The sequence below is a fragment of the Pelodiscus sinensis genome, chromosome 15 (assembly GCF_049634645.1).
Source record: "Pelodiscus sinensis isolate JC-2024 chromosome 15, ASM4963464v1, whole genome shotgun sequence".
Classification (NCBI taxonomy): Eukaryota; Metazoa; Chordata; order Testudines; family Trionychidae; genus Pelodiscus; species Pelodiscus sinensis.
This window is the reverse complement of record NC_134725.1, coordinates 31,672,123-31,683,825: the sequence shown is the minus strand read 5'-3', so window position 1 is coordinate 31,683,825 and position 11,703 is coordinate 31,672,123. Positions and strand designations below refer to the sequence as shown.

The window sequence follows — 11,703 nt, the reverse complement described above, 5'->3', positions numbered from 1 at the left end:
ACTTATTATGATAAGGTATAAATCAACTTAATTGGCAAAAGTGCTGTTTGATTTAGCCTAGCTCTCAACAAGTCTTCCTCAGTAGGATTCTTTATTAGTATGCAACAGATGTTAGGATAAGAGTTGGCTTGGGAGGCTTCTCCAGAGCCAATCATTTCAACCTAAAGCTGCAAAATCAAGTGTGCTCTATCTTTCCTCACACCTGCTCCAATTCCCTCTGCTATATCAGATGGCATGTGCAGAGGTTGGACGTTAATACGTAGCATGTCCAGAACTGATGTATTTATGGAGGGACATATAGGGATAGAAGCTGGATCTTTTCCATTAAACAGAAAAAGGAAGCAATTCTGAGAGACTAGCAAATGCCCTCCACAGCTCTCGGTTGGAATGAAACCACTCACACCCCATGTCAAGAAGCAAAGGAGCAGAAAACTTCATCATGCTGGCATTTCAGCATGTCCCTAGTGTGGGAGAAGGGGGCTCCTATGATTTGAGGCCCTTGGTGGATCAGACATTTTTGCCCAAACTAAAGACTGGCTTCTCTTGGAACTGGGGTGGGGAACCTTTTTTGGGTCACTGACCTACAGAAAATTCAGTCAGGCGTGGAGCAGCGGGGGCAAGAGTGCCAGTACATGCTTCCCAATGCTGGGGAGGAGGAGCCCTGAGCCCTAGGGGCTGGATCCAGGCAAGCTAGGGACCAAATCTGGCACCTGGGTGATCCCCACTCCTGTCTTAGAACATGACTACTTTTAAAAAAATATAAAAATATACACTGTTACATTATTCCTACTTGGAACCCTTGCTGTGGAATGTAAGTGAGCAGTCGAATTCTCAACTACCCGATAACCATAACCTTATTGGGTATTCAACTGGAGCACTCAACTACTCACTCCTCCCCCCCACCTTGTTTCCTCTGTATGAAAGGCAGTAGTGGGCGGGGGGGGGGGGGGGGGGAGGGAATAGGAGCCAGTTCTGAGGAGAACTGGCTTAAAAGCCGGTTCCCCCTAGCACTGTCTCCACAGTGCTGTCTCCCCCCCCCCCCCCCCCACCAGCCTCTATCACAGGAAATGGGGGTAGAATAGGGGAGGCTGCTATGAAGTAATCTCTACCCACAGCAGGCCGAAGGTTGCCACGTGCACAGGCTGCGCCGGCAGCAGCCCCTCTCTGCAGCCAGCTTGGACTGCTTCAAACAGGGGCTGCTGGACCCAGCTCACGCTGGCTCTGGATCACTGTGGCTCTTCATTTTAAATGTAGTAAGAACCGCTGGGCTATATTTAAAATGCAGAGCGACACCATGGGTAGCTCTAGACCACTATGGCTCTGCATTTTAAATGTAGTAAGGGCCCAGAAGCTCTTAATACATTTAAATTGCGGAGCCACAGTGGTCCAGAGTCAATGCAAGCCAAGACTACTCAGTCCCAGCTCGAGGTGGCTGCAGGAGCTACCCCTGCTGCAGCTTTGCCAAGTGTCCCTTATTAACTAATCGTGTAGTCCAGTGGTAAGCAACATTTTTTCAACCGCAACCAGGCAGCATGGCACTTAGATCCGGGCAGCCAAGAGGTGCAGCAACCCCCCAGGAAGATATCCGTGACCCCCTTGGGGGTCGCAACCCAAAGGCTGTGCACCACTGGTGTAGCTTATACAAACTGTATTAACAATACAATTAGCCAAATAACTGTTCTTTAACATCCTTAGTTCTAAGCACTGAAGCTTATACTATTTGGCATGTTTTTAAACTGGTATAAGTTTATTAATACTGATATAAAAGGAACCTTGTATGGAATCAGATTTTTGAGGGTTTAGGGTTTTTGTTTTGTTTTTATTTTAGTTTATATAAGGCATTATTCAGAGAACAAGATCTAGTGAAATAAATTCCCTAAACTATATAAAATGTGCTGCCACAGTCACCTACCTAAACAGCATCCTCATTTAGCAAGGACCACATATTAGTTAAAAGTACATGTTCAGATATTTGAGGAAGTAGGTCTGATGATAACTGTAAAGGTCCTGCTTTATAATCCTGGGTACAAAAAGAATTAGAGATGGGGACAAATCACAACCCTGGATCCAGCCATCTCACAGTTTAGGACAAGTCTCAATCCAGACAAAAGCTTTCCATCTTGACCTTTATCTGTACACATCACCATAGTGATGTGCAGCCATTTCATAAAACAATAGGTAAAGCACTGAATACAGGAGGAAATGAAGCACAGATCCCACCAACACAGAGGGAGCATAAATCTAAAAAAGGACTATATGCTGAATGTGATAAGCCTGAATCACATTACTGCTTCCTGCTTTCCCACCGCTGAACTTCCTAGCATCCTGTTTGGAGAAAGAGGTCTTTGTCCTCCACTGTAAATTGCTCAAGTCAAGACTGCATGAAGAGTACTACCACTCCAGTGTTCATTGTACTACAGGTGGCCAAGTGGTGCAATCAGAACAATAGATTAATAGTCTGTTCACTATATTCCAACACAAATTATTCTGTTAGAAGTTGAGTCACGTGAGATGGCAGAGCCCTTCACTGCTGTGGACTGGGGTGGGATCCAAAGGCCCTCTGCATGTCTTCACAGCAAAAGGGCTAGTATGGTCAATTTTAAAGTGGCCTCATGTGTCCACAAAGTGAGGCTGATGTATCCACAACCCAACCAAAACAAACACAAATAACTGAATTTGTTAAAAGACAGAGACATACAGAAAACAAAAACATCACCCTGATTCCCCAGAAGTTTAGACATACCCAAAGCCCTGCCTCCATTGAAAAAACATCTATCTCATGCTGCCATGCCCTTCAAGTTCTAACTCTCCTGAATCAAAGGAAGGCAGGGGAGTAATTAATCAGTTCAAGATGGCTGATAATCCCAGAGTACGGATGGAAGAATGGGCTGGGTATTTAAGAGAAGAGCCAAATGAATTTGTCTCCATAGGTGGAGGACAACAGCCATGAATAAAAGAGAAGTGGTTGAAAATAAATCTGAGGAAGATCTCACTGCAAAAAGTTGTTAAAAGGCTATGAGAGAAATCTTACAAATCAATACTTGAGCTCTGTTGACACTTCTCACAATTCTATCACATATCTAGTAATACCTAGCATTTTTCTTATGAGGCCTAGCTTCTAGAATCATATTATTATATGAAAACTATACAAGGATCTCAGTTTTCATGTTGTTTCCTGTCCTCGCAGTTGATGAGAAATCAGAAAAAACGGTTGAAAAAAATTAGATACTTAAAAGCTCAAACCAAAAAGGCAAATAAAATAGTTACTTATTTTTAAAATTCTCTTCATTTTTGGGACCAGACTCATGATTCTTGAACGCTTAGCATTCAAGAGAGGACAGGTATCAGTTAAGGGACAGTACTTTGGCTACTATTTTGAACAAAAAAATTCCAACAGCTTATTAATGTTTCAATAAACATATTGCAGCAGCATTCTACAAGTGCCGTTCTGTTTTCTTCAGCAATAATCCAATGCTTATAACTCGCAGCCCAGTGTTTCCCAAACTATGGGCCACGACCCACTACCGGACAACAGGAAAAAAATATCGGGCCTCAGCACGGCTGCCGGGAGGGGAGCAGAGCAGGGCGGGCTGGGAGGAGGGGGAGAGGAACCGGCCGCCAGGAAGCAGTGCTGGGGGTAGCGGGCTGTCTTGGTGGAGATCCAGGCGGGCAGGCGGCCAAAGCAGGGCTGGGAGCGGCGGGGCTGTCCCGCAGAGATCTGGGCAGGCGGGCAGCGGAATCAGGGCTAGGGGCAGCGGGGCTGTCCCGGTGGAGATCCAGACAGGCGGGCAGGCAGGCGGGTGGCCAAAGCAGGGCTGGGAACGGTGGATCTGTCCCACAGAGATCCGGGTAGGCGGCCGGCCGGCGAAAGCAGGGCTGGGAGCAGCGGGGCTGTCCCGCGCAGATGTGGGCAGCGAAAGCAAGACTGCGGGAGTGGGGCTGTTGTGCGCAGATCCGGGCATGTGGGCGGGCGGCAGAAACAGGATTGGGGACAGCGGGGCTGTCCGGCGGTGGAGATCGGAGAGGGCAAGCGGCGGAACCAGGACTGCACTGGGGGAAGGGGAGCTGGCCGGGGGAGATCAGGAGGAGGAGGACAGGAGAATCAGCTGCCAGAAGCAGAGCTGGACGGGGGCAGCGGGGCTGAGGGGGAAATTGGTGGGGGGCAGGGGGAACCGACCGCTGGAAGCAGGGCTGGATGGGGGCAGCAGGGCTGGACTGGGGAGATTGGGAAGAGAAAAGGGGGGGAGCGGGGCTGACCTGGACACATGCAGACCCTGGCAGATGAGTGAGTCTGACCAGGGATTCCATTTCCCCCCCCCCCCCCATACCCTCCCTGGAGTAGTTGCGAACTGCCTGGCAGGTAGACACACTCAGACAGCGTGAGCACATCTACCAGACAGGCAGCTAAGGACTGATACACCTAACTATAATAAAACGTACCTAATTAGAAAATACCAGGCATTTTATATGTCTGGTAATTTCTCAATTTCTTTCCCAGACAAAACCTTCAAATACTGGACTGTCCGGTACAAAACTGGACATCTGGCCATCCTACCCTTCCTTGCACCCTCCCTCTTAGCCAGATACCCTACCCCCAATCTGCTCCTGCTCCCACTCCTGCCTCCTGAAGTGCTCATGTTGCGCCAGGTCCCCCAAGCCCTGGCCCAGGCTGGGTGGAGGATGCAGCCAGGTGAAACACTGAAAATGTATTCATTTTTCATTCTTTTTTTTAATATGTGTTTATATTTTTGGGCTGCAAAAGACAGTACTAAAAAAAAACGGGTTCCAACTAAAGTAAAAAGATTGGGAAACCCTGATCTAGCCAGCTTTCTATCCATCTTACAGTCCATTTATCCAATCCATATTCCCGTAACTAGCTGGCAAGAATATTGTGGGTGACTGTATCAAAAGCTATGCTAACGCTGGCACTGGGGGCTTTGGGAGGACCAGAAACAACTTATTTGAATATTCATCATTTGCTTATTGAATATGCAAATGAATGTTACCAGTCCTCCAAAAGTTCGTGAATGGATTTACTGGTCCCTGTATCAAAAAGTTTGGGAACACCTGTCGTAGCCCATCTACTTAGGAATCTGCTGATATTTTAATTAATGCATCATTTTTCATAGACAAAATGTGACAAGCCTACTGAGTAAAATTCATCCCTATCTTAACTTCTCTGTGCTCAACATTGTTACATCAGGGAAGATCGCTGTCCATAAGTCCTATAAATTTAGGGTTGCCAGATAGTTTCAACAAAAATACCAGACACACTTAACATTACATCACAATCGACATTACGTCTTATTTAGAAAATACCAGATATTTATATTTTCTCATTTATATTTTCTCAATTTGGTTCCTGAACAGAAAGCTCTAATACTGGACTGTTCAGTTCAAAACTGGACACCTGGCAATGCTATATAAATTAATTGCAACCATGACCACAGTAAATTTTACATCAAAAGAATTTATGGGCACATTAAGCAGTCTCTCTCTTTTTTTTTTTTTTTTTTTGGAAATGGACAAGGGCAAATTTTTCAAAAATGACTAAGGCTAAGACACTTTTGAAAATTTTGCCTTTAATTCAGTCCATCGTAACATTGTCCAACTATGTCAAGAGAGAGACAGGAGACAATCAATTTTTCCACTATTTTTTTCCATCTATGTACAGAATCAGTTTTGCTATGTGCTCTGAGGCATGTGTGAATGTGCATCACCAGGAGAAATGCCAGCTGTGGGTGCTATGCTAATCAGCTAGGCAGCATATGAATCTTTCCCATGTGTCCGCCCAAGCGCACAGCTTACAGGAAACACTAGAAACAATGGATGTTGTTTACTTGGCTGCAACTTTATTCTTGTAATACATCTAAAAGAACACCGCAACAAATTGTACAGTATAGGTCATCCTTCCCTTAATCAAATCCCCAGTCTGGCTGAAACGCACCATTCCCCCACTGTAGGAGGCATAAAAGGCTAGAAAAGGAGGTCAGCTCTTTGTGGTACCAGATGGAGTCAACAACCCCCTTTTCTAAGCTCCCTTTCAAAGGGGGAGTTAGAAATAAAGGGATTGTTATTTTAATTAGATATTTACTGATGATTTTTCATTTACAAAATGGATATAAAAAAGTGTACAAACTAAATGTCTTATCCAGTGTTCCCTCTAAGCTGTGCCACAGCACAGCTTCACAGGTGATTAATCAGCCCCACCCAGTCAGTCAGCTCCATGCTGGGGGCCCTGAGCCTCTGACTGGGAGGGACTGATTAATCACTTGTAAAGCTGGGCTGTTTCCTAGCTTAAGAGGGAACACTGATCTTATCTACTCTTGCTCCTATTCATGTTCCCACTGGATCTATTGAGTCCAAGCACAGGAGCAGTAGAAAGGCTGAAAGACTATTTTCTAGAAACTATCACTCCCACTAAGAACTCCCTCCCACCATGAAGGATTATACATTTTCCATTCAGAATTAAGGAATCTAACAAAACAAGTATGCAAATTAAAGGGAGGATGGAAAGAGAAAACAGACTATTAGAGCCATACTGGGTCAGACCAATGTTCTATCCAATCCAATATTTTCTTTTCCAACAGCGACCAATGTCAGAGGTATCTCTAGTCATCCAGTTCCAGCTTCTAGAAGTTTTTCCACTGTTTATACTAGTCTGTGGCACTTTCTGGTATTGCTGTAGCTAGCCACTGCAAAAGGCTGCCTACTTGAATCTCCTTACATACACATAAGGAAACACTGTCCCCTGAATCAGCAAAGTACTCCTTTCGCAAGCCAGTTGCTTTGCATGCTCAGCAAAGTTATTTCACCAAAAACATAAATAGCATTTCCTCATCATGAATATTGTATGTGCAGCAGAACTCACCTGAATAATCTGAGGTCAAGAACACTTAAAAAAAGTTGCTAATAGATCTCAACCAGATATAGTTGTTGCCATCTAAAGTCCCATAACTTAATGTGTTCCCCACGCAGGTACCCTACATAACAAAAATCAGCATTTCAAGAGCTGAATTGAAGCAGTACTCTGAAATTCAATCAGTTACAACAGGGCTCTCTTTTTCTAACGATTTTTTTCCCTCAAATATTGCTAATAGGTGCTGAATCAAAATAATCACTTTATGAATTAGTGAGAAGTACTGGATATGTAGAATATCCACAAAAGGAGCTTGCAGATGCTAATGACCAGCACCTCTTAACTCTTTAGGACTTGTTCCAGTTTTCTATGTGCTAAGCCTGGAAATACAATAGGTTGTTTTGCCAGGTTTTTTGGATTCAGAGGAAGGGAGATGTAAGACAGACTGTTATTTACATTTCTGTAGCGGTCAGTAATGTTTTTTACCTTATGTGGTGTCCATACTTCCATATCAGGTCAAAACTCTGAAAATAGGGCCAGTGAAAGCAATTACGCTTTGTTTTCTAACCTGGGATACTTCAGCTACAACAGGAGTTTTATTAATACCTCAGTGCAACAGGACATTAATCAGACGGTAAAACAAAACGCTCTTTTGCCGTTCTTCAGATGCAGACAGGCAACACCAATTCTAGATAGTGATGGGGAAAAGGAAAACTTGGCATCTTAATAATGAAATAAGTACAGTCACATCTCTGAAATCTGGCACAACATTTATTGTCTCAGAATGTTGTTTCTCAACATATGCAAAATGTAAGCCTGCTATAAAGTACCCCCCTATTGACCTCCATAAACATGACTAGAGATGTTAATTTTCATTTAATCAGTTAAACGAGTAGTCTATGGAATTTTCATCAATTACTCAATTAGTCAATAAGGGGGGAAACTGCAGAGTTGCCGGGAGCTTAATCCTGCTGTGCCTCTGCCTTTTAAATGTAGTAAGAGCCACATGTCTCTTCACTGGTTCCCCTTTGCTGACCTGCAGACACAGTGCTGGAGGAACCAGCTATTAAGCTGGTTCCCCCAAGCACTGGCTCCTGCTACCCGCCCTTGCTGCCTCTGATAAAGGCAGCAAAGGTCGGGGAAGCGACTAGTCGAGTAGTCACTCGACTACCCGATAAGCATATACTTATCAGGTAGTCAACTACTTGGCTAGTCACTTACATTCCTATACATGACTAATTGTAAATTAGTCCCTTTAAAGTGGATATACTCTGAACCGATAAACCCTTCCCTGATGCCACTTGTGGCAACCCTCCAGACAGCAAGAACATATTACATACTTCCCTTACAAAAAAAAAAAAAAAAAAAGAGTCCTCCTATCTAATTTCATAGGGACGGAACCAAAGTGGTCCTATAGACTTTAATAGAAAATTAGATCTCTTTCATCCTATCCCAGGAAAATCATTCTCTATAAGTCTTTTCCTTAAGGGCTTGCTTATCAGATCTTACTTTTAAAGAAATTGGGCCAAATCATCCCTGCTGTAACTTCAATGACGTCAATTGAGTTACAGGAGGGAGGAAAGTGGGCCATTATTTTTATGTCCATGAATTACGTGCCCACTAAGAACAAAATCAGGTTAAGTGAGTGTATCTAAAACCTATCCTGCGGAGACAAATTAACATCTATACGTAGAATGTATTTTCCCCCATTCGTTTTTGCTACTGCACATTTAGAGCCATATACATTTTAAGTCAAATTTGACTGCTGTAGCGCTGAGCTACAATGCCAGATTAAAGTGAAAAGCAGCATTCAGACTTTATATCCTGTTTTGATAAAGAAAAGTACCAAGAACATTTTTTACTAGGAAAAGGCCTTTTAAGAAAACTGCAAATGTCAAACAAAAGCAACAACAACAAAAAGAAATGACATAAAGAATTGCCAATAATTGTTACTCACTCTGAAGAGACAAGATAAGTGAAGTAGTATCTTTTATTGGATCACTTCTGTTGCTGGAAAAGAAGGACTCGGTGTAGCTCAAAATTGTGTACTTTCCACAAAGAGAAGCTGGCCTCAGAAAATATATTACCCGACGTACCTTGCCTCTTTCATATCCTGGGACCAATTCAGAGAAATATGCAGTGTTGTAGCCAGCATAAACATCACACTCTGCATATCAGCCTGTAATAAAGCCCTATAGCCTTGTTGTGATCCTTTGTCTCTTAGTAAATCTCAATAGGATTAAATATAAATATCAAAAACTAACTACACAAAATGGTAGTTTAAACACCAGCAATATTTTCCTGTGAATACCCATAACTAGCAAGTCTCAAATGCCGACACAGACGGAGAGACAAAAACAAGAGAGGGATGAAAGAGGCATTTAGCTGGATAACAAACATGAAAATAATGGCTCCAGCACCAGAGAATTTACATCTACTAGTAAAAAGCAGCATAGGTTTTCCAAACACAAAATCACACCGTTCTCATATAGAGCATTCCCCTCTCTCCCAGCCCCGCCTCCCACCACATTCTCTACAGCAGTGTTTCCCAAATGGTGACCTGCGGAACCCAAGGGTTCCTCGAAGTGAACATAAGAATTCCATGAGAAAATTCCATTACAATAACATTTTATGATTTAAAAAATAATATTTTTGTGTACATTAAATGTGATTTTTTTTAAATTACGTGCAATTAAATTAATTGTAGATCTCATGACCTTGTTTAGCAATTGTTTATTATTATCCTTACTTATTTGTGGTCTACTTTTTCAGCTCCATATCTAAGACTGTTATTAGGGGTTCCGCAAAATTATTTTGAGTTTAAAAGGGTTCCGAGGCCAAATGAAACTGGGAAACACTGCTTTACAGCATGAGATACTAATCACCACCTAAGGTAGAATACTGGACTAAATGGACCACAGGATGTGTCATACCTAATAAGATCTATGGCCAAAGTTTTCCAAAATTTTAGAGCCAAAGGTCTAATTGGCACACATTAAAGCACTTGAGAAAATTTACTTCTATGGTAGTGCCATTACCATCCTGGTTAGAGAGTTACTCACGTGCTAACTATTTGCAGAATTGTGTCCTTACGCTCTTAAGGACAGCTTGCTTTTCAGAAGCATTCATAAATTTCAGTGAGGTCAGCAGGAACTGTAGGTGCTCTACACCTCTGGAAAAATCAGGTTACTTTTCTTCAGGTGTCTAACTTAGAATATTTATAGTCTTCTCTTCCAGATGAAGCTCTGGTCAGAAAGGGATGGTCTTTTTTCCATTGTTTTTAAATAAATAAATAATAAAAAATAACAATAATAATAATAATCGTATTTTCCCAACTTCAAACCAGAACTGATCCCTTTAATTTTCACTCTTCAGCCTAGGAATCAACATAACTTGAGCTGGAAAACATGCAGTCTCCCCAAGCCTTTTTTACAATATCGAAAGGATATGGCCAACTGCTGCAGCTGGAATGGGAATGGAAGAAGAGAGCATGAAATGAATCTGTGTAAAGAGTGGGATCAGAGAACCCAATCCTGTGCTCAGACCCCCATGGGGTATTCTTTTATGACCACTGAACCCCACTGAAATCATAAGGGCTTTGTGTGTGCATCTCTGATTACAAAACTGGGGCCTGATGTGCTTTTTGAGGGGGCTGTTTGTTGGCTTTGTTATTGTTAACTGCAAAAGAGAGGTGCAAAAGTCTCTTTTCACTTTCTTAAATGTTAGATTGTAATGAGTTCTATAATTACCTCACTCTCCAAACACAAATATGACAAATGTGCAAAAAACAACACCCCATTCTTAAACAAAATTAATAATAGAAACTCGCCAAAAATTACCAAATGCGAGTAAAAGAAGTACACAAATGAACAAAGTTCACATCTAGAGAGAGTTACACTAGTAACAGGAAACTACCGACAGTTGATGTTGTGGTTAGAACCACACCAGTGTCGTCAGCTCTTTCCTCCTCATTACACTGGGTGTCCAAATAGCGTCTCATCATGCATAGTGCTTTTACTGCAACAATGAAAAGGGGGAGGGGGGAAAGTTACACATGCCCTTATTTCCATTAGAGAGTTAAAAAATTTCAGTGCTGGCTGAAGTCAGTCTTATAAAGAGAGGCATCCTGTACCTGACTACTCACCTCTGCTGAGAACCAATACCATATCGGATTCCATTGTCCAATAATCCATCCCCCTTACCACAAGTTATCCACACTTACATCTCTTCTATTAGTGACTTCTTTCTTCTCTCCCATTATTGTAACTCAAAAGCTTCTGTGCTAACACACAACACCTTTAAACCCTTTTAAAATTGCAATTCTCTCCTATCTCACTCAGTTGCATCTCTGCAGAATCCAGTTCCATCTGCTGGAGAGTGGCTGTCAGCCAGCTCTCTGAAGTACTATCACCTTGATCAAACTCTCCTCATAAAGTGGCTTGCAATACTTCATATAAAGGATTCTACATAAAAATAGATTGCGTTGCATTGATCTGTTCATCCTCCATCTTCTAAGGTGGCCAACAATTCTCGTGCTACGGGTGACTCTCATACAACTTTCCTCACACCACTTAACTGTAAAACAGCCCTGGTTTACTGCCACATAGAGGCCCAGGGTGCTACAAAGGAATGCTTGCTGCAGGATTGGTTTGGGAATCCAACTCAGCTGTGCTCACCTGCCGTGCTGGGGGCTTAGGGCAACAGCGCAGGCCAAAAAAATGGCAGTACGGGCTGGGAAAGGGGACATAGCCAGGAAAAATAGCTAGGGAGGAGCTAGAGATGTGACTAGTCGAGTGTCTATTCGACTAGTCAGTTCCCCCCCCCTCCACTGTCTCTATCAGGGG

The 11,703-nt window shown here is 42.9% G+C and overlaps 1 protein-coding gene across 12 annotated transcripts in view; it reads right to left on the bottom strand.

Annotated features, from left to right (window-relative positions):
- Positions 1-11,703, bottom strand: part of PITPNM2 (phosphatidylinositol transfer protein membrane associated 2) — a 263,306-nt gene that overhangs the window by 223,387 nt on the left and 28,216 nt on the right. The window contains exons 3-4 of one of the 12 annotated variants that reach the window (XM_075898564.1): positions 9,922-10,876; positions 8,817-8,972 (exon numbers count right to left, since the gene is read on the bottom strand). The exons of the other annotated variants lie outside the window; for them this stretch is intronic. The gene's annotated coding sequence lies outside the window, so the exon portion shown is untranslated. The remainder of the gene's footprint in view (positions 1-8,816; positions 8,973-9,921; positions 10,877-11,703) is intronic. 12 annotated transcript variants of the gene reach the window in all.